Consider the following 23313-nt stretch of genomic DNA (forward strand, 5'->3'; position numbering starts at 1 on the left):
AAAGTGGCCCACATGCCCCAAAATACGTCTCTAATTCAGCCTTCAGATTGGGGACATAAGGACCTTTAAGGCTCATTACTTGGCACTCTACAGAAAGGATTGTTAACGTTATGGAAGAGAACTCTGACAGTGAGAACATTATGAGAGTCTGAAAATATTACACTACTAAAGATGCCATGTTGTTACGGAAAAAGTCATGAAAGCCATCAAGGCCAAAACAATAAACTCCTGCTGGGGAAAAGTGTGTCCAGATGTTATGCCTGACTTCATAGGATTTACAACACAGCCAACCAAGGAAACCAGGAAAGAGATTGTGGACATGGCAAAGAAAAGATCGGGGTTGGGGGGGGGGGGGGGGGTTGAAGGGTTTCAAGATATGGATCTTAGAGAAATTCAAGAGATAACAGATACCACACGAGAGGAGTTAACAGATGACCTTATGGAAATGAATGCTTCCGAACCAGTGCCGGACGATGAGGAAGACACAGAAGCAGCAGAGCCCGAAAACAAATTGAAATCAGATAATCTGGCGGAAGGGGTCCCTTCATTCAAAACTGCTTTTGACTTCTTTAACAACACGGACCCTTCTACGGTACAGGCACTGAAACTGAAGCAAATGGTGGAAGAAGGATTGGTAAAGTATGGGAATATTTTTGGAAAAATGAAAAAGCAAAAGAGTCAGACAGAAATCATGATGTATTTCCATAGAGTTTCACCTACTGTGCCCTCCTCACCTGCCTCTCCTTCCTCCTCCACGTCCGCTACCCCTGAGAAGGCACCAACCACCCCCACTTCCTCCTCCTCTGTAGCCTAGGCAACGTGAAGACAACAAGGATGAGGATCCAATTTCCACTTAATAAACAGTAAACAATCATCATGCCACACAGTTCATACATGTTGGTTGCGTACATGTGTGTCTTTGTACAAACATCTAATAACTGTAGGCATGAACTGTAGGAGATGCTTTTGCTTCATCAGTGTCACTTAAGTATTTGTCATGGAGAAGGTCCTGTGCAAGACCTACATAAGCAGATAGCCTATCCTCAGATAAGCATAAGGTGAGTGGCATTTAATATAAAATCAATAATGTGTTAGTTTTCTTACTGTTTATAACTTCGCTTTCAAAGAATTACACCACCGTACATTATGCTTGGAGGAGATTTGTATCAGCCTATCATCAAAAGTAAGTGTCTTTTCTAAAACAAAACAAACAAAAAAAAGTGCAACAGTGTTACCTATACGCTATCATGAATATGACTGTGACACTGTATAGCATAAAAATTTTATATGATTTATTCATTAGTATACAGGCTAGGCTCCCGTGAAGCAATCGAATTGATTACACTAGGCCACCGTAAGGCAATCTTACTGCTGCTTTCTCATTATCAATGCCTGAATCATGAGACCTGGTATGAATTTCTTTTTCACATTATCTTTTCATTTTTGATGTCTAGTGTTAGTAAGAAATTTGACAGCTACAATGTTTTGTATCATGTAAGACAATACTGATAATGGTACTGACAGACTATTCATCTTGTAAACTGATGACATACACTTACAGTGTCGATACAGTGCTATCCTGTAAATGTATTTTCTCTCCCTTATGATTTTAACATTTTCTTTTCTCTAGCTTTAGTGTAAGAACACAGCGTATAATACACACGACACACAAAATATGTCTCTATCGACAGTTTATATTATCAGTAAGGCTTCCACTCAACAGTAGGTTGTTAGTAAAGTTTGGGGGAGTCAAGTTATACATGGATTTTAAACTGTGTGGGGATTGGCACCCTTAACCCCCACATTATTCAAGAGCCAACTATTTCAGTTAACATTTATTGACCAATTTAACAAATATAACCATAATATACAGAATATTAAAGGCATAGTAACAGGCAAAAGTAAACTGCTAAGGACATACAAAGGAATGCCTAATTCTGCCCTCAAAGGCTGAGGGGAGAAAGTTAGGGAATGCTCCCTGGAGGGCTGGCACTGCTCCCTGGAGACTGACCTGATGAGAGGAAGGACCTGCCATCCTGATGGGGCAGCACGTCTGAGATACAGCAAGCACTCTGCTGAGCCTCCACAGACAGCACACAGAGAGATCTAGTAATGCCACTAGAAACACAGGTTAAATCCCAATCCAGGTTGCATGACAGACTGTTTCACAGAGTGATCTCAGAGAGCAACGGAAGGATGGAATACAGTTAAATGACAGAATGTCACATGACTAGTCTTCTCACCTTCTCCCACTATCATCTAAAGGTTTCTAAACTTCTTCTCATGGTATGTAGGTCTCTTCATGTTTGGCTACCTGGCTCCTGTCCACTGTTTATTTGGCTTAGGATGCTTTTACACACTCTTCCCCCACACCCCCAGCCAGCTAGGTTTTTATACATCCTCTGACACCTAGCTCAAATGAAAGCATCTGTCACTTCGCCAACGAGTCTAATTCCTTTGCTCTCCTAATTACCACACTGGGGCCAGTTCCCCATGGGGTTCCCATGACACCTTGTCTACTACAACACCTATCATACTATTGTAATTATTAGCTTTTGTCTCTTACCACCTGCATATGTGTTCCCTGAGAAACTCTGCATCCAAGAAGTCACAAATGTTCAGTGAGTGTTTATCAAATAAAATAAATGAGGAAGCTACTTTAATGATCTAGGGGAGAGGTGTTAAGGCTTAAAAGTGGGAATAAAAAGGTTAGGACAGATACCAAAGCTCATAGGCTTTATTAACAGGAGGGATTTTCAAGGTCTCACTCTAAATCTACTCTTACTTTAAGAATAAAGTAAACATGGTCATCAGGTTTTGCAACCTACAAAAAATATTTTGAATAAAGAACCTGAATCATATTTATATTTATCAGACTTCTGTTTAACAAGATAGGGAAACATGTACTATTTTTTAAATATTGTTATCCAAATAAACATGAAGCTTTTAAAGAAGAAAACCAGGCTGCTCAGTGACACACAGCCACAGTGATTACACGTGTGCCTTCTGTACATGTGAACAGATTGTACAGTTTTACTTCCAGTCTGTTCGGCAGTGTGGAGCCTCCCCAACCTCCTCCATCGATTTGGCCCTAGAGACAGAGGCTTACCAGGATATTCGAGAGGAAAACTGTGACAGTTTGTGTTTCCATTTAGCATAAATCACTCATTCCATCCCTTTCCTTGGCCTACAAGATCACATTGCTCTAACTCTTAGACTAGTTTATCTTGACAAATGTATATTTTCTTTCTTTTCTTTCTTTCTTTCTTTCTTTCTTTCTTTCTTTCTTTCTTTCTTTCTTTCATTCATTCATTCATTCATTCATTCAACAAATAGCTGATTGCCTACTATATCCCAGACACTGGCAAGGATCTTATCTTTGTACCCTCAGTGACTAACACAGTGACTGGCATATAGTGGGCACTTGACAAGGGCTTTATGTATAAATAAATGGGAGAATGATGAATGGACAAATGAACATATACATGTGTATCTGACCCTCTTTCCCAGAAGACAAGGATACTTTTCCAAAGACCAATTATCCTTTGCTTAATCTTCCTTTATTTTTGCCCAAGGGTGTATTACAAAACATCTATGCCTATTCATTTTGACCATCTTACAAATGTCAATCATTTCTATCAGCTCCCCACTGCATTATTAAAATATAAAATACAGATCCACTAAAATCATACTTCAAATAACACTAGTTCTCTCCCTTTCTTACAATGCTAACCGCTGCAAAATTCTAAGTTCCGCGAAAAGCATTAACATGAACTCTTAGTAATTTCACCAAGTGCTAGGTAGGTTGGGATACTTGATTAATACTTCAACTAAATGACAAAGCAGTGATTTGGCAGATATTTTGAAAATTTTAAAGAAAATATTTATGAATATTGCACAATTTCCCTCCTTCCTCAAAATAATCCTTCACCATACCCTTGAGTCCTACCTATAACAAGATATATTAAGTTTGCTTACTGCTTCATACCGAGGAAAACTAAGTTATGACAATTTCTCAAACCACTTATCATAATGGTTTCATCTCCAACTCTGATACTTCCCTTCACAAATCAATTATTCCATACAATTTACTAAAATTAATGTGAATACAATACTTTGGAATGTGGCTCTCTCTACATTCATCCAAATTCATGTTATATTTTAAAGAACTGAGTTTTAAAATTCTTTTTATAGGTCATTGTTTTATATTTATCTATAAAACTTTTTCTCAGTTTATCAATATTATAAATTGGTAAAATGTAATAATATTTTAAGAAAGGATAAAACTAATAATAAACATATTAGCTACATGATTAAAAACACTATTAGATCAGGTATGAAAAAAAGAAGTGTCTATGAAAAACAATGTGCCTACAAGATGCCTCTGTTTTTCCTGGTCATAGAAAATTCTGCCTGAAAATCATAAGAATCGAAGACGAAAAGCTGTTCTACTACTTTAGTATACAGAATCTCTTAGTACTATATTTTCTATATTCATATGGCATTTCCTGTCAAATATGATTAGGCTGTGGACATGTATGCATTTTTAAAAACAAGAAAAATATTACTACTTTTTCCCTGGGTATATTCCAAGTAATTATGATTGTGACTGAAAACATATAAAGTAGCAGAAACATTCCAATAAAAAAATTCCATCTGTAAAGGTTAAACTGTATGAATCTGACATTTTCAAACAGATTGAGATTAAATTAACTAATTTATATTCTCCTGAAATAGTAAAAGCAGTAAGCTTTTTATTTTTTTCTTAGCGCCTAATTGTTAGAATCCTGTTATTCAGAGATAGGAATTCAGTCCTTCTTATTACAGAAGAAAAAGAAGAGGAAATAAAGTAGCAAAAAGGAGGTAAGTAAAGTGTCCTAAATACTATCACATATTCAAAGGTAAGTGACAATAGTTTCTCTGCTTTTTGACATGCATTTTTGCCCATTTAAATACCATGTTATTCCATAAAATGAGAACAGACAAGATAATCTAAGGTTTCTTTCAGCTGTACTATTTTATATGTGGCTGAATATACTATGTGTCACAATACTATTTCTTATCACCACTCTAGATAATTTTGCACAGGACTTAAGGAATCTTATAAGCTTTACTTAAATAGAGATCAGAACAAGTTTTTTAAAAATTCCTAATAATCTATATTTTATATCATCTGAAATATATTTATGCTATTCAAATCATACAAAAATGAATGCTGTATGATATCTTACATGTGAAAAGCTGATATACAAATTTTATCAACTGACTGATTTTAAACCACAGATTAAATTAATGACATTGCCAGCATTACAAACTAAGTTTATAAACTTACATGTTTTTAACCAATTCCTTAATGTCATTTTGGAGATTTGTGATTTCAAATGTTTAAAAAAGCAAAAAACACGAATATTTCTTCAAAGGTGTATCTGCATTAGTTCATTTTAAGATCTGCAAGTCAGGCATGCAATTTAGAAAAATTCTGAAAATGTATTTCAACATATTTGAAATTGACACAGACTATAAAGGACTATTTTAAATATAAACAGCATTAATTAAGCATATAATCACAAATAGAAACAAGTAATTAATCACTGAAAAAGGACAGAAAACTACCATTCAGTTGCTGAATTCACATTTGTAACTATTATTGGTCAGCTGGCCATACAAATAGGAACCATCTAGTTATTCTGCCCTGGTACAGGCAGAATCCTAGCTTGTTCCTTTCTGATTTCTGCCATGAACATTTGTATTTTAAAACTAAAAGAGGATTATATAAATTATTCTGCTATCTCCAAAATACATGATACAAGAGGATCTTTCCAGTGTGAAAAAAACTGTTGCAATAGCTATGTCATAACCTCTCCTTACTCTTCATACCTTTTCGTAAGATGATATGCTTCTAATTTGTCATTTAAAAACAGTAACAATAAGATGTGTTAACAATTATGCCATTACCTGATCCTTCTCAGTTACCATAATCTATCAGAAGAGCAAAAGCATACGTGATAACTCAAAACTCCTTTTTTATAGCTGTTCTTTTAGGTCGATATTTGTAAAAACCTCTACGTGCTCCGGTTGTTCATTCTGACGATGTTCCTACCTTCCTTGACTTTGGCTGCTTTTTGCCTCGATGGTGTCACCAGATCCTTTACAATCTGCAAGACCTGAATCATTGCTAGTTAACAAGCCAGAGACTACGCTGCTTCCTCCAGAAATCCAACAGGTTTCATCACCGAGCTCACTGCTGTTTCTGCTTTCGGGAAGCTCGGCAACACCGTTCAACTACAGAGAGACACATGCTTTGCTTAGCTATCCAGGAAGGCTCTGAAGCAGTTAATAAGAAACAACGAAAGGATAGGCTGTATCTTCTTGATACAAAGTGACTTCAGCACTTGTGAAAACCACCATCCTCAAAGTCCAAATGTATCACTTTACAAAGCATTAACCAGATATAAACAAAACAAAACAAAACAAAACAAAATAAAACGCAGTGTGGGCAATCTTCTGCAAATCACTAAGCACAGTGAAAACATTTTCTCACAAAAGTCATGACAGGAAAAATAAAGTGCTGTGCTATAAATTCTCATATAGCGGATCACAGATGCTATGTGCAAGTTTTAAAAACACTCAGAAGCAGTCAACCAAAATACCCTGCACTGCAAAGCCTTAATACTTTTTTTCCCAATTTCTCAAAAATCTCATATTTGAAACACAGAAAATAAAATGAAGCTAAAAATAATACTCTTGCAAACTCCAAGCTCCCAGGTCTGTATAACAGATAGGAACCTTCAAAAATGAGCCTATAAATTCCTTGCCCTCCTCCTCATGCAGACACCTCTGACATCCTAGTACATGAAAAGAAGTCTAAATTCACACTTCCCGCTAGAAATCCCTGAAGGGTTGAAATTCATTGGCCTCACCACTAAGAGGCATGAGCCAGACAGAGACTGTGCAAATCAGGTATAACCACCATTTTTGCCTCACAGTTTTCAACACCTAAGCTGCAACAACGCCCAATTAATATTGAATACCTCTGTTACATATTCTATTTACCATACACATCCCCTTTTCAAAGGGCTACAGAGTTAATGAAAAGAGAAAACTGACATTTGGTGCTAATGTGGTTAAATATTGTATTTACTGAATGATTCTCCACCGGCAATGTGTTCTCCTTACTGTACCTCCCAACTGTCCCCTCAGTTTTTCTTCTTTCCCATTTGTTACTTTTGATATCCTTAATGTATCATTAAATAATGGATCTCGGGGCGCCTGGGTGGCGCAGTCGGTTAAGCTCCCGACTTCAGCCAGGTCACGATCTCGCGGTCCGTGAGTTCGAGCCCCGCGTCGGGCTCTGGGCTGATGGCTCAGAGCCTGGAGCCTGTTTCCGATTCTGTGTCTCCCTCTCTCTCTGCCCCTCCCCCGTTCATGCTCTGTCTCTCTCTGTCCCAAAAATAAATAAACGTTGAAAAAAAAAATTAAAAAAAAAAAATAATGGATCTCAGGGCAAATCAAAGGCAGTTCCCTTGTCCTCACACTTAAAGGCTTATTTGTCATTTTCCCATTTTTCAATTGGACAACTAAGGTGCACGATCAACCAGGGTTGCAAGTAAAACACGGGATCCAAAACTCAAAGGCTTCTGGTTTCTCTGACATCACGCCTTTTCTGTAAAAATGTATAGTTTTAAAATTCAGGGTGAAGTTTTCAGCTCTTCAGAGAAGAGGTGCTATAACATGTGCATATATATCCACCCATAATTTATTCTCCATATGGGTGGTAATTTAAGACATTAGTGTTACAAATCCATGACAGCGAGAAACTACTTGCAAATGGAGGACAAAACATGACAATTATCCTAACTACCTGTTCTCTTTAAAGAGAATATCTATACTTGCAAACTAAATCAAAAAGTTCAGATGAGTCAAAGACCAAGTTTTCAACCTCCCATCAAAACCGTGCCCTTTAACAATTCCCTCTGAAGACTTGATAGAGACACATCAATATCTAAATCAAACTCCTCAAATCAAGTTCCCCCACCCAGTTCTTTCAATCCCTGGCCCCATTTCCTAGGGCAGTTCGGGGCACAAAGTAAGTATTAGGTATATACTGAGTTTATTTCCAATTCTTTGCATTTCCAGCTCCTGAGAAACCATTTCCACTCTTCTGGAAAAAAAAATTATGTTTTTGAAAGGTACTTGCTGTTAGCTTTGCTCTCTCCCAGTATTTTTCTCTTTCCATACAAGGAAGGGGATCAACAGGGCATTATCTTCAGTCAGCTCTATCTTTCATATCTGATCAGTGAAGAGAAGACTTTCTATACTCATGTTTCCATAAAATTCAATCTTCATCGTCCCCCATCTCACTGATAACAGTACTGGTTTTGAAAATGAAAATCGGAGCAATCAGTTTGACTTACTACCGTCAGTCCTTAACTTCTGCAAAGCAACCAACAGCTTTTTCTTGTTTCTCTCATTCTCTTCTCATTTTTATCACATATTGCGTCAGTAAACCTATCAGACCACATACTCCAATACAGTATATATAAGGGAGCTGTACCGTAAAATGTGAAGACCATGAAAGACAGAGGAACTATTATATTACAGATCAGAGGAGAGTCCAGAGTCAGGTTAACTAGAATGTAACGCATGATGTCAGGTTACATACTGGGCCAGAAAGAGATGAGGGGAAATACATGATATTTGGGAGCAACACCATCTATAGGTTATTAGTGTTAATTTCCTAACTATGACCACTATACTGCAGTTACATAATAGAACATCCTGGATTTTAGTAATATACCCTGAAGTATTTAGGGGTTAATACTTCACTGTACCCTTTACTGGTCCAGGGGAAAAAAAATATGAATACAGAATGAGAAACTAAATGTGGTACAACGTTAGCATTTGGGAAATCCAGGTAGAAGAATATGAGAATTGTCTGCGTTATTCTTGCAACATTTTCCTAAGTCCGAAATTATTTCAAAATAAACTTAAATTCTGACTACACAGGGATGCCCACATGGTTCAGTTGGTTAAGCGTCTGACTCTTGATTCGGGCTCAGGACATCATCTCACAGTTCCTGAGATCAAGCCCCCCACTCCCCACCGCCGTTGGGCTCCACACTCAGCATGGAGCCTGCCTGGAATTCTCTCTTTCCCTCTGGCTCTGCCTCTCCCCTGCTCGCTCGCTCTCTCTCTCTCTCTCAAAATAAATAAACTTAAAAAAAATTCTAACTACATAGCCCAATACATGCGTATTTATTTGTTTATAAAGGATATATACGTATTGGTACTTATGTATGTTTAAATCACATAAAGCAAAGGATTTTAAAGGACCAGACTAACAACGTAAAAAAGAATTCCACATTTGTGAATATGCTGTGTGCCAGTTGTCTGTGTATGTGTACACATACATACACACATTTATATGCATTCTCACATTTGCTTCCTCTCCCCAAAGATCATTCTGAATCCTGGAACGCAAATCGTGAAAGTACACATACCTGTGGGGTTACTCTGGCACGGGCAGTCTTAAAAGAATTAATTTCCAGACGCTTAACTTCCATATGTACTTGTCACTAAAGCTGACCTGCTTGAGAAGATGCCTGCAGCAGGGGTTCTCCATTTCCACGTCCCTTTACTCAATCACCTCTACCCCACTTTACGAAACAGAAAACAAAAAATAAAAACAAGGTCCACCCTGATCCACCTTACTACAGCACAGTGCTCAAGGGGTAAAAACACGAGAGATGGCAGAGAAATACAACCCAACAACTCCTTTAATCAGGGCAAAGTAACATCAGCCCATTCCACTTATTAAGATAGGAATTTCTAATAAAACACTCACTTAAAGTGAATAATTATGCATCAAAATTTATCATATATCTGTTATTTTGACAAATGGCACAGGATAAGCCTCTGTGAGGAAAGCAGAGTGGATGTATGATTTCAGAAAAACAAGTAGATACAATCTCTGGCTACTCAGGAATAGCCTGTTCATTTTTTAAATAGATGACTTTGGGTATCAAACCACTGTGTTATTCAAACCTCAGTAGATACACTTATAAGAGGGATATAATCGTTTTCTTTAATACTTGTCCTCATTGGGCCCTGGCACAAAGAACTGCTTTAATCACAGACCTCAGTTCTTATCATTGGTCCATGCCATGGCCCACTTTTATTTATTCACTCAATATTTCTTTTTAATAATAAACACCACAAAGCACCACTCAAACAAAAACTAGGGCCTTAACAATAATCTGCATTTAACTATAGTCCCCCCCAACCACCAACCCATCCCCCTGCTTCATCCCAAACTAACAAACATCCTGAATCCAGTAGTTAACCATTCCCTTGATTTCCTTTATATCTCTCTATCCATCTATCATTACCTCCCTCCCCCTCTTTCTCTTTCTCTCTCTTTCTTTCTCTCTCTCTCTCTCTCTCTCTCTCTCTCTCTCTCTCTCTCTCTCACACACACACACACACACACACACACACACGCCACACATCTTTGTGTTGCTGTTTGGGGTATCACATATTTTGTGTTATCTTTGAGGAATTATATTTTTTCTTACATATTGACACCAGTGGTTCTCAATCTTCACTATACATTGAAATTAAAAGTTTTAAAGGGGTGCCTGGGTGGCTCAGTCAGTTGAGTGTCCGACTTCGGCTTAGGTCATGATCTTGCATTCATGGGTTCGAGCCCTGCCTCAGGCTCTGTGCGGACAGCTCAGAGCCGTGAGCCTACTTTGGATCCTGTGCCTCCCTCTCTCTCTCTGCCTCTCCCCTGCTCGCACTCTGCCTCTTAAATCAATCAATCAATCAATCAAACGTTAAAAAGATTTAAAAAAAATAAATAAAAGTTTTAAAAAGTTTTAAAAATCTGGTTTCTGAGTCCATCTGCAGGGATTTGGACTTCACTGCACAAGGGTGTAGCATAAGCATCACAAATTTTAAAGGTTCCCTCAAGCAATCCTAACATCCAAGGACCACTGTTATAGAAGAATGACATAGGAAAAGTTAATATGTACAAGTACACATGAAACGTACAAAAATTATGATTCCACCATTTCAGTGTGTTTATCACATGCATACACACACACACGGAGAAAGATGGATGCACAAAGAAAAAAACATCAAAATGTTACCAGCAATTTTTCCTCTGAAAAGTGACGCTACATATCAATTTTTATTATCTTCTTTTTGCTATACTTTTCTGAGAATACATTTAACTATTTAAAGAAAGGAATTGGGGCGCCTGGGTGGCTCAGTAGGTTGAGCATCTGACTCCTGATTTGGATTAGGTCACGATCCCAGGGTCATGGGATTGAGCCCCGCGTCAGGCTCCGTACTGAGCATGGAGGCTTCTTAGGATTCTCTGCCTCCCTCCCTCTGCCCCTTTCCAATGTGCATGTGTGTGCACATGCATGTGCACTCTCACTCATATATAAAAAAAAGAAAAGAATTATATTTTGGTTTTTAAATATTCCATATCACCTCACCAAAAAGGATACACAGATGGCACATTGGCACGTAAAAAGAGGTTCAACATCATATGTCGCCAGGAAATTTCAAGTTAAGATAACAAGACACCCCTACACACCTATTAGAATGGCTAAAAGGCAGAACGCTGACAACACCAAATGCTGGCAAGGATATGTGGATGGAGGAACAGGAACTCTCGTTAACTGCCAGTGGGAACACAAGGTGGGAATGCAAAATGGTACAGCCATCTTGGAAAACAATCTGGTGGTTTGTTACAAAACTAAACAAGCCCTTACCATTTTATGCTGCAATTGTATTATTCCTTGTTATTTACCCAAATGAGTTAAAAACTTACAAAAACCTATACATGAACGCTTACAGTTTTATTTGCAATTGCCAAAGCCTGGAAGCAATCCTTTGTTTTTCAGTGCATGAATGGATAGACAAATTGCTCCGATCCAGGTTACAGAATATTGTTCAGCAATAAAAGGAAATGAGCTATCAAGCCACACACAAAAAAAAAAAAAAAAAAAAAAAAGGAGGCACCTTAAATGTTAAGTAAAGGAAGCCAATCTGAAAAGGCTACATAGTATAAGATTCTAATCATATATCATTCTGGAAAAGGCAAACCTATGGAGACAGCAGAGTGATCCTTTGCTGTCTCAAATCCTTTGATTTGAGAAGAGAGGGGGAAGGATGAATAGGCAGTCGCACAGGGAACTTCTAAGGCAGTGAAACTACTCTATACGCTACTGTAACAGTAGATACATGTCATTATACATTTGTCAAAACCCATAATATGTACAACACAAAGAGTGATCCTTAATGTAAACTTTAGTTAACAATAATGCATTGATATTGGCTCAACTGCAGTATGTGAACCACAAAAATGCAAGATGTTAATAACAGGAAACCAGGAAGGTGGGAGTATTCTAAGGGGGCTTAAGGGAACTCCCAGGACTTTCCACTCAACTTTTCTGTAAATCTAAAAGTGTTCTAAAAGAGTCTTTTAGGAAAGCCTGGGTGGTTCAGCTGGTTGAGCATCTGACTGTTGATTTTGGCTCAGGTCATGATCCTGGGGTCATGGAATTGAGGCCCCTGAGTGTGGAACCTGTTTAAGAGTCTATCTCCCCATCTGCCCCTCTCACCCACTCGTGCTCTCCCGCTCTCTCTAAAAAAATAAATAGAAGACAGGCTTTTAAAATAAAGAAAATCTATATTTAATATATACTTCATCTATATCCTACTCTTTAGACATCATCTGAAATAATACAAAAATAGGGGCGCCTGGGTGGCTCAGTCGGTTGAGCGTCCGACTTCGGCTCAGGTCATGATCTCACAGTCTGTGAGTTCGAGCCCCATATCGGGCTCTGTGCTGATGGCTCAGAGTCTGGAGCCTGCTTCCGATTCTGTGTCTCCCTCTCTCTCTGCCCCTTCCCTGCTCATGCTCTGTCTCTGTCTCAAAAATAAATAAAAACATTAAGAAAAAAAATTAAAAAAAAAGAAATAATACAAAAATAAACCCAAAAAGTACAGAGTTTAACTGGAGAGAGTGCCTAAAACAAAAACAGTAATTGTCTATACGTGGGAGATCCAATGTGGTATCGTAGACCACAAATGGAACAGGTGCCCTTACAATGGACTGCCTGCATGAGGATGTGGAGAAAGAGGATCTCTTTTGCACTGCTGGAAGGAATGCAAACTGGTGCAGCCACTCTGGAAAACAGTATGGAGGTTCCTCAAAAAATTAAAAATAGAACTACCCTACGACCCAGCAACTGCACTACTAGGTATTTATCCAAGGGATACAGGTATGCTGTTTCAAAGGGGCACATGCACCCCAATGTTTATAGCAGTACTATCAATAATAGCTAAAATATGGAAAGAGCCCAAATGTCCAGATGGATGAATGGATAAAGAAGATGTGGTATGTATGTATACACACACACACACACACACACACACACACACACACACACACACACACAATGGAGTATTACTTGGCAATCAAAAAGAATGAAATCTTGCCATTTGCAACTACGTGGATGGAACTGGAGGGTATTATGCTAAGTGAAATTAGTCATTTAGAGAAAGACAAAAATCATATGACTTCACTCATAGGAGGACTTTAAGAGACAAAACAGATGAACGTAAGGGAAGGGAAACAAAAATAATATAAAAATAGGGAGGGGGACAAAGCATAAAAGATTCTTAAATACAGAGAACAAACAGGGTTGCGGGAGGAGGCATGGGCTAAATGGGGTAGGGGCATTAAGGAATCTACTCCTGAAATCACTGCTGCACTATAGGCTAACTAACTTGGATGATTGATAGATAGATAGATAGATAGATAGATAGATAGATAGATAGATAGATAGATAGATAGATAGACAGACAAACTTGGATGATAGATAGATAGATAGATAGATAGATAGATAGATAGATAGACAGATAGACAGACTAACTTGGATGATAGATAGATAGATAGATAGATAGATAGATAGATAGACAGACTAACTTGGATGATAGATAGATAGATAGAGAAATACTTTAAAAAATAAACACTTAAAAAAAAAAAAAAACAAGGGACTGCCTGCATACAGCCGTGTGCTAGTTCTTTTCAAGAGAAAAATTCTTACTTTATTCTTTTCTTTGTATTTTTGTTATCGATGGCCAAACTCACTAATCTCACTCTTCTTCCCCATTACTTCCCAATCAAGCATTCCCAGAGTACGGCACAGGGAGGAAGCCTGGGAGAAAACAGAGCAAGATAACACCAAAGTAGCGCGATAGGCTGTCGCACTCCACCGCACACCTACTGGGACACTCCAGTTTACGCCATTTTCCTTTCTCCACATGAAAATACAAAGTGAGGGGCGCCTGGGTGGCTCAGTCGGTTAAGCATTCAACTCTTGATTTAAACTCAGGTCATGATCTCACAGTTCATGAGTGTGAACCCCACATCAGGCTCTGCGATGACAGCATGGAGCCTGCTTGGGATTCTTGCTCTCTGTCCCTCCCCTGAGCTCACGTCTGTGCACACGCTCTCTCTCTCAAAAATAAATTAACATTTAAAAAATAAAGAAAAATAAAAAAACTTTAAGTCTCTATTTTCTTCCCCTTATCAATATACATCTTTAATAGTTTTCTTATTACAAAAATAATGCATGGTCACTGTAGAAAATAAGTATATGAAAATAAGCCGAGAGAAAATAAAATCTTAGGTCTACCACACAGAGATAAGCATTGCTAACAACCTTTTAGACCTACCCATGCACTTTTTTGATTTTACAAAAATGAGGTAACATACATACATTTTTGGAATGGAGATGTTTACACACTTTAAAATACTTCATCATCTTTTTTATAAAATAAATACAGACAAGGATATTTGTACTGTGCTTTGTCCAAAAATTTTTTTGATCATATGAATAACAGCCCAGCATCTTTTCATTCTTGGCAATGATCTAGATTTTTTTTCTATGCACTTTTCAGAAAACTGTTTTGGCTTTCCTGGAAATATATTTTAGAATAAAGCTACTGTCAGTTTTTTCAGAACATGTAGATAAATGAGGAAAAAAAACATGTGAGAGGCCACGCTTGTTGTGACAAAAACAATCTGTAAATATTCAAGATGTCAACTGGCCACAAACAGAAAACAGCTTTTGAATATTAAACTATAAACCCATTTCTGACTGGTCTCCTCTTGGGTTAATCAACTTAAGACACTTCACTTCTCTGTTATTCTATTTAGATTTTATGGGCAGGGGAGGTGGATATAAACACTGTGTTTTACAATTTTGAAAACAAGCTCAACAAACTCATCAATATGGAATAAAATGTATGTCGATTATAAAAATAAAAGTTGTTGGCTTTTGTCCACATACCTTTTCCTGTACCAAATATTGATAATATTTTCTGTCCAAATAGTGCTCAGGTGTTTATAGTAATTCCTAATAATTCATACGGGGTATTTAAAAATGAACAATGTCGAGCTCATCACCGATCTTTGCAGATTTCTTTCACAGAAAAAAGTTAGACAAAATAAAAAAGACAGAAAGGTAAAGTGTCCTGAATTTGCAGAATGTGGAAAGAGCCAACAGAATATGTGTCCTTCTTCCACATAACGCAAAGCACAGTAGATGGTAGTAATTGTTTACAAACAGAAGTACCTGTGATGTAATTAAGTTAGCAGTTCTTTTAAACCCAGTTTTAAAGCTATTTTATCAAAAGGCAATTCACTTTGCTTGTAACAGGCAGCCAAGAAACTTCTGTAGCGTGCTGGAAGCTTCTGTACTTTCTGTGGCTCAGCAGAAACTGCCATAAATATGTGCAAAGTACAATTCACAAACATGGGGAATGAAAATACATTACCCCAGCTTATCTTCACAACACTAGAAATTCTTAACGTACTGACTTATATCATAAGTTCACTTTAAAGGCAGTAAAATTTTGCTCATCCATACAGAAAGTATTAAACACCTCGTGCATTCTACTAGGTACAATGCCAGGTGCTGGTATTATAAGAGTGATCATCTCCTTCAGTTCTACCAAAAGAAATTAACATTAAACACATAATTACACAATTAATTACTGAATTACAACTGAAATAACCCCTGCAAGTAGTTACAGGATGACAGGAGAGTGTCCTTAAGTGGAAAAATGGTAGGAATTAAAGGCTATACACAACACATTATAACTGAACATTGTATTCCAATTTCTGAATTACATTTTGAATTTTTTTTAATGTTTTACTTTTTTTTTTTTTTTTTTTTGACAGAAAGAGAGAGAGTATGAGCAGAGGAGGGGCAGAGAGAGGCGGGGGACAGAAGATCCAAAGCTGGCTCTGAGCCAACAGCAGGAAGCCGGAGACAGGGCTTGAACCCACGAACCGTGAGATCATGACCTGAGCCAAAGTCAGATACTCAACAGAGCCACCCAGTGCCCCAACATTGTGATTTTTAAAGAAAGCTTCCCTTTATGTAGAAATGACTCTTCTGGCTTTCCAAAGCCACATGCAGATGGACACACAAAAAGAGAAAGCAAAGAGACTTTCTAGTCATAATGAGGAAACTTAAATATGACTCTATTTCTAAAATCAAGGACTCAAAGAAAACACAGCATCCAAGCAATCTGACCCACTCCAGATTCTAACAAAGCTGTCAAATAACATTAGTTTTTAAAATTTCATTACCATAAAAAATACATTAAAAAGCAGTTAAATCTTGGAGTAAGTCAATTCAATTTGGATGAATCACAATTCAATAGATATTCACATTTAAGATAAAATGTCCATATGCACACATACGTATATATACAAAATATAAAGACATAGACATTTCCATGAAATTCACAAAAGTGCTTATGTATATAAACATAGAAGTCCCTCTAACATTCAAAAAGATCTTTCTGGAGTTTCCATAATACAAAACCTGTAATTCACCATAACACATTAATTTTAACAGAAAGTAAGACCAACAGAGTCCCTGACAGACTAATATTTGAGGCAAAATTGATCTTTGATACCTTTTATTCTCCATTCTTCCTCTTTCTGAAACTTTTTTCTCCTTCTGCCTTTTTTTTTAAATTTTTTTTAATGTTTATTTATTTTTGAGACAGAGACAGAGTGCAAGTGGGGGAGGGGCAGAGAGAGAGGGAGAAAGAGAATCTGAAACAGGCTCCAGGCTCTGAGCTGTCAGCACAGAGCCCAACGTGGGGCTCGAACCCACAAACCGTGAGATCATGACCTGAGCCGAAGTCGGACGCTCAACCGACTGAGCCACCCAGGCGCCCTCTCCCTCTGCCTTTTATGTATACTATGTATTATCTCTCTGCTACCCATAACAAAATGACCCATGTCCCAAAAGAAACATATAAAATTTCTGTATATACATTAAAGAACTACATCCCTTCATAATACATTTTTGGAGATGCAAAAGCATCATCCAAAGTTAAAATCTGTGGTTTTCCAATAAGCATTTTGGAAGAAAGGACTATTTTAAAAGGATATGATACAAGAAAAAATGTAAACAGTGAAAAAAGTTACCCTAATAACGAGATAGCACCTCAACACCCATTAGAATGGCTTGGCTGCTATCAAAACAAAAAACAAAAAAAAACAAAACAAAACACCAAAACAGAAAATAACAAGTGTGGACCAGGACGTGGGGAGGCACTGGAGCCCTTGAGCAATGTAAAATGGTGCAGCCGCTGTGGAAAACCACAGGCAGTTCCTCAGAAGATTAAGCACAGAACAGAATAACCCTACGATCCAGCAATTCCACTTCTGGGCATCTACTCAAGAGAACCGAAAGGTGAGTCTCAGACAGATACTCCAACACCTGTGTTCGCAGCAGCACTGCTCACCATGGCCAAAAGGTGGCAGCAACCCAAGCTGGCCAGTACCGTCCAAACAACGAAACAGTACTCAGTCTTTTAAAGGAAATTCTGGGACACCTGGGTGGCTCAGTTGGTTGAACATCCAATTTTGGCTCAGATCATGATCTCACAGTTCGTGAGTTTGAGCCCCAGTCAGGCCCATTGCTGTCAGCGCAGAGCCCACTTCAGATCCTCTGTCCCCCTCTCTCTAGCTCTCCCCTGCTCACATTCGTTCTCTCTCTTGCTGTCCCCTTTTCTCTCCCTCTCTCAAACCTAAACAAATGTTAAAAATATATAAATTACATATTGTTATATATTATCATATATAACATCATATATATTATATATTATCATGTATATTATATTTTATACATATTTAGATATATATATATATATATTTTTTTTTTTAAAGGAAGGAAATTCTGGCACTTGCTAGAGCATGGGTGAACTGTGACGACATTATGCTGAGTGAAATGGACCAGTCACAAATACACAAACACTGCATGAACCCAATTACATGAGGCACCTAGAGAAGTTAAATTCATAGAAGCAGAAAACAGAGTGGTGGGTGCCCAGGGCTAGAGGAAGAGAAATGGGAAGTTGCTTAACAAGTACAGAGTGTGAATTTTTCAACATAAAGGTTCTGGAGACTGGTTGCATGACAATGAACATATACTTAAAGCTATTGAACTGGACACTCAAAAATGGTTAGGATGGTAAATCTTATGTTATCTGTATTTTACCACAATCTGGGGGAAAAAGCTATCCTGTCTAAAAATTAAATATATGCAACTAAAAGCAACCTTTTTTTAATGTTTATTTTTGAGAGAGACAGAGAGAGAGAGCGAGCATGAGTTGAGGAGGGGCAGAGAGAGAGGGTGACACAGAATCCGAAGCAGGCTCCAGGCTCTGTGCTGACAGCTCAGTGGGGGCTTGAACCCACAAACTGTGAGATCGTAACCTGAGCCAAAGTCGGATGCTTAACCAACTGAGCCACCCAGACACCCCTAAAAGCAACTTATAATGCTATTTTGAGCCTACTAAACTGGTCAGAATGAAATATATTCTTGTATACCAACTACCAGAGTAACTGTAAGTTAGTTAAGTACAGTCTTTTAAGAAAGACAGGCAGACAATGTGGATAGAACTGGAGAGTGTTACGCTAAGTGAAATAAGCCCTACAGAGAAAGACAGATACCGTATGTTTTCACTCTTATGTGGATCCCAAGAAACTTAACAGAAGACCATGCGGGGGGAGAAGGGGGAAAAAAAAAGGTTACAGAGAGGGAAGAAGGCAAACCATAAGAGACTCTTAAAAACTGAGAATAAACTGAAGGCTGATGGGCATTGAGGAGGGCACCTGTTGGGATGAGCACTGGGTGTTGTATGGAAACCAATTTGACGATAAATTTCATGGAAAAAAAAAAAAAAAAGATAGGCAGACATAGGCAAAAAGATTTCAGTCTATGAATCTAGCCTAAGGAATTCATTCTACTTCCCTTTATTAAAGAAAAGGGTCAAATTCACCAGTGATATTCATTCTGCAAATGTTTTTAAAAAACTGAACCATCCTAAAAATAGGAAAATGGTTAAATAAGTTACTATGCATCATTACCTTTAAGGAATATGATAATTATAAATTTGAATTATGAAAAACAATTACAGAAATAGGATAACTGCCTAAACACAACTCAATGTTAGAAATCCAAATATAAAACTGCATATACATTATGAATCAAGTTATATAAAAACATACATTTTTAGAAGTTTATTTATTTATTTTTAAAGTAATCTCTACACCCAACATGCGGCTTAAACCCACAACCCTGAGATCAGAGTCACACACTTCTGACTAAGCCAGCCAGGTGCCCCAAAAATGTATATTATCTGGACAAGAGTACAGGGTCATATGCAAAAAACGCAAATGGCTGCTTTAACGTAATGGGGTTACCACAACTTTTTCTCCCCATTTCCAAAATGTATGCATTTTAACGTTATGATTATACTTTATTTTTATTTTTTTTTTCAACGTTTATTTTTGGGACAGAAAGAGACAGAGCATGAACGGGGGAGGGGCAGAGAGAGAGGGAGACACAGAATCGGAAACAGGCTCCAGGCTCTGAGCCATCAGCCCAGAGCCCGACGCGGGGCTCGAACTCACGGACCGCGAGATCGTGACCTGGCTGAAGTCGGACGCTTAACCGACTGCGCCACCCAGGCGCCCCTATACTTTAAAAATAAGGAAAAAGGGACTGGAAAGATTAAAAAGACCAGTTTTGATGAAATTAGGTAAAATAAAAAATAAAACGGAGGCAACACTGGGGTGTTTAAGCTAAAACTACAAATTTAACCTCCTCCCCCCACTTATTTATACCAATACTGAATTTTCCTTCATTTCTCAATCTTAATCTCCGCCTCTCAACTCCAGGCCTTCATCCATTTTGTTCCTTCTGTTTAGAAACCCCTCCTTCCCCCTCTTCACTTAGCCAGACCTCAGCTGGAACGTGATTTCCTAACAGCAGTCTTCCAGCCCTCCCGCCCTCGCAGCAGCTCGGTCCCCTTGCTCCTGCAGACTCCCACATTTCCCTTTTTGTATTAAGAACACTGCTACATCTGTCTTCCCCACTAGTTCTGTGCTCCGAGAGGCCAAGGGTCATGCTTGTCTTGTTCTGATCTATGTGCCCAAAGACCAACCTAGCAGCAGTATACTTGGAGGTACTCATCAGTATCTGTTAATACTAAAGACATAATGATTATTCAAAATAATACATTCCCTTCCTTAAAATTTGTTTTACTATCAGATTCAAACACCCTAACTTTTAAAATACTTGAAGAAATCAACTTATAGCATCATGTGTCTCAAAGTTGCCTAAAAAGTGAGATTTGAGTCTCTTATACTTTGCAATATTCCAAATTAATTTTCTAGCTTTCACTACACCTTGCAATTATTAAACTTTTAAGAGACATTACTATAGATGGTAAGTATCCTGACATTTCACATTAAAATCTAATAAAACCCATAAATCTCTAAAACCTAACGAGAATCCGTCTTGATATGTTCATTTATTCTATTTTTGGCTAAAAAAAGTTTATTAGGACAAAGACAAAGAGGCACCAGCTTTTAAGAAAAGCTAATCCTTAGTGAAGCAATCTCAACTGATACATAAAGAGCTACAGCTGGTTGACTGCTAGGAAACAAATCCAATAGTGCTATACCTTATCCCTTAAAAACATTTGTTCAACAGCACCTTGAGATTTTGTCAACATAATTTAAAATGGGAATTGGGCAGAAAGAAATCTCTCCTGATAAAAGCTGAATGTTGTCTCCTTTCAAGGTCACCTCATTCTAGAAAATATCTCATGCCATTTTTTCCTCAAGCCTACGTAATAAAAGCCAAACAGAAACCAGTAAACCAGAGCAATAAATCCTGTTCTTATGCAAGAGATATGAATCCTATTTCAATTAAGGAAGAAACGGGAAATTTTCCTGTTGAAAAGCTAAATAGGAAAAAGTAAAGAGATCACCATGCAGTCTTCCTTTCTCTTCCAGACAAGCTTCCTGGAGGAATGTCCCCAAACCACCACACCCGTTAGGAGGGACTCCACTACTGGAACCCACGGACAACCCGAATCTGAGGGCTACTCTACAAAACAGTGGGGCTGCAGTTTTTCAAGACACCAATCTCATGAAAGATAAAGAACACCTGAGGCCTCCGGTTCAAGGAGACCTCGGAGACCTGACAACTGAACGCAGCTGGTGGGAAACACCTAGATGGACCCTGCAACTGGGGGCAAATCTGCACTCCGGGGCATTACTGGGAAACAGAACTGTGGAACAAGAACTTTAGACTAGATAAACATAATTTACCTACTTGGTAATTTCATTGTGGTTATGAAAGAAAATATTCTTATTCTTCGCAACTGCACACTGAAGACAAATGTGTGGAGGAGTGTGAGATACATGCAACTACTCTCAAATGGTTCCAAAACAAATAAGCAATATGTATTTTATAAAACATATTTTCAGAAATAAAAAAAAAATAAAGGATTGAACTTAATGAAAAAATAAAGTTGGGCTAGTCGGGAAGGAGAGGTAGAATGTTCACCTGTTGAGAAGATATACACACTAATCAAAGGAAGAAATCAGAAGGAAAAAGAAAACTTTGCCGATCTCAACACTGTTATTTTCCACCAGAATCCAGCTCAGCACTGAGTCAGAAAAGCACACCTCTTCAGTGAGACCAAAACTTCTGATGGCTAACAATTCTGACAACACATTTGTCAGGGGAAAAGAATAAAGACCACTTTTGTAATACAAATCAAACATTTTAAAGTAATTTAAGTACAGAGTTACTTCTAAGGAATCCTTTGAGATCTAAGTTCCTCTCAACAAAGTCAGTTTGGGTACTGAGAAAGTTGGAGTAGGGTCTTTCTCCTGTCCCGGACAGAATTCCCCACACACATCAGTAAACACACCTACAGGTACATGTAAGTACAAAGTTCCCATAAACCGTTTAAGGCTGATTTGGGCAAAAACAAACAAACAAACAAACAAAAACAAAATCACAGTGGCCCTACTGACTCCATGTGGGGCAACCTGGACCAAGACCACGGCAATGGAAAAGCAGGTTTTCTTAGGAGAGTCTAAGTGACGAGATTTCCCCTTAGTTAGCAGTAAAGAAACCCTCTTTTAAATAGCTTCTAGGCTATTCTGATGGTAGCATCGAAAACAACATTTTTGATAATAAAGCATGCCAATGAAATGCATCTTAGTGATCATGATTTAACAGCCTGTATCAATCATTTAGCATATAAAGCCGTGTTGATGCAGTCAAAGCAACAAACTGAAGGTTTGAAAATCAAATTCAAAATCTGTGGTACCATAACTGTCACAAGTAAACAAGTCTGCAATGTTCTTCCAATGCTGTAAGACCTAGCCCCTCCTTTCCTAATCTAGAACACTTCACACTTCATCTACAGAAAGAAAATAACAGGGGCACCTGGGTGGCTGGCTCAGTCGGTTAAGCATCCGACTTCGGGCTCAGGTCACATCTCCCAGTTTGCAAGTTCGAGCCCCGCATCGGGCTCTCTGCTGACATCTCAGAGCCTGGAGCCTGCTTTGGATTCTGTGTCTCCCTCTCTGTGCTCCTCCCCCGCTCATGCCCGCTCGCTCGCTCGCTCTCTCTCTCTCTCTCTCTCTCTCTCTCTCAGAAATAAAGAAACTTAAAAAAAAAACAAAAATAACAAAAAGTTATTACCTAAAGAAAATAAACAAGACCAATTACTGTGAATTTATATAAAAACAATGTGTACCTGTTTGTTTTCTCAAATTTCTTTTAAGTTACAATCAATCAAACCTATTCCACGTCACTCCGCATGAGAACATAACAAGGTTGACCAGGGAAAACATCAAATACAGTGCTTTACTGGAGAGTGCTGAAATCTTTA

General features: G+C 38.1%; 1 protein-coding gene and 1 long non-coding RNA gene across 6 annotated transcripts in view; one reads left to right on the forward strand and one right to left on the reverse strand.

Moving 5' to 3' along the window:
- The window catches only part of USP6NL (USP6 N-terminal like), a 246577-nt gene that overhangs the window by 141284 nt on the left and 81980 nt on the right, over window positions 1-23313 (reverse strand). The window lies entirely within an intron of this gene.
- Window positions 830-7338, forward strand: LOC123386438. Its single transcript, XR_006600292.1, has 3 exons — window positions 830-1058; window positions 4770-4863; window positions 6031-7338. It is a non-coding gene; the product is annotated as an uncharacterized LOC123386438 (long non-coding RNA).

Source organism: Felis catus, chromosome B4 (genome assembly GCF_018350175.1).
Source record: "Felis catus isolate Fca126 chromosome B4, F.catus_Fca126_mat1.0, whole genome shotgun sequence".
NCBI lineage: Eukaryota > Metazoa > Chordata > Mammalia > Carnivora > Felidae > Felis > Felis catus.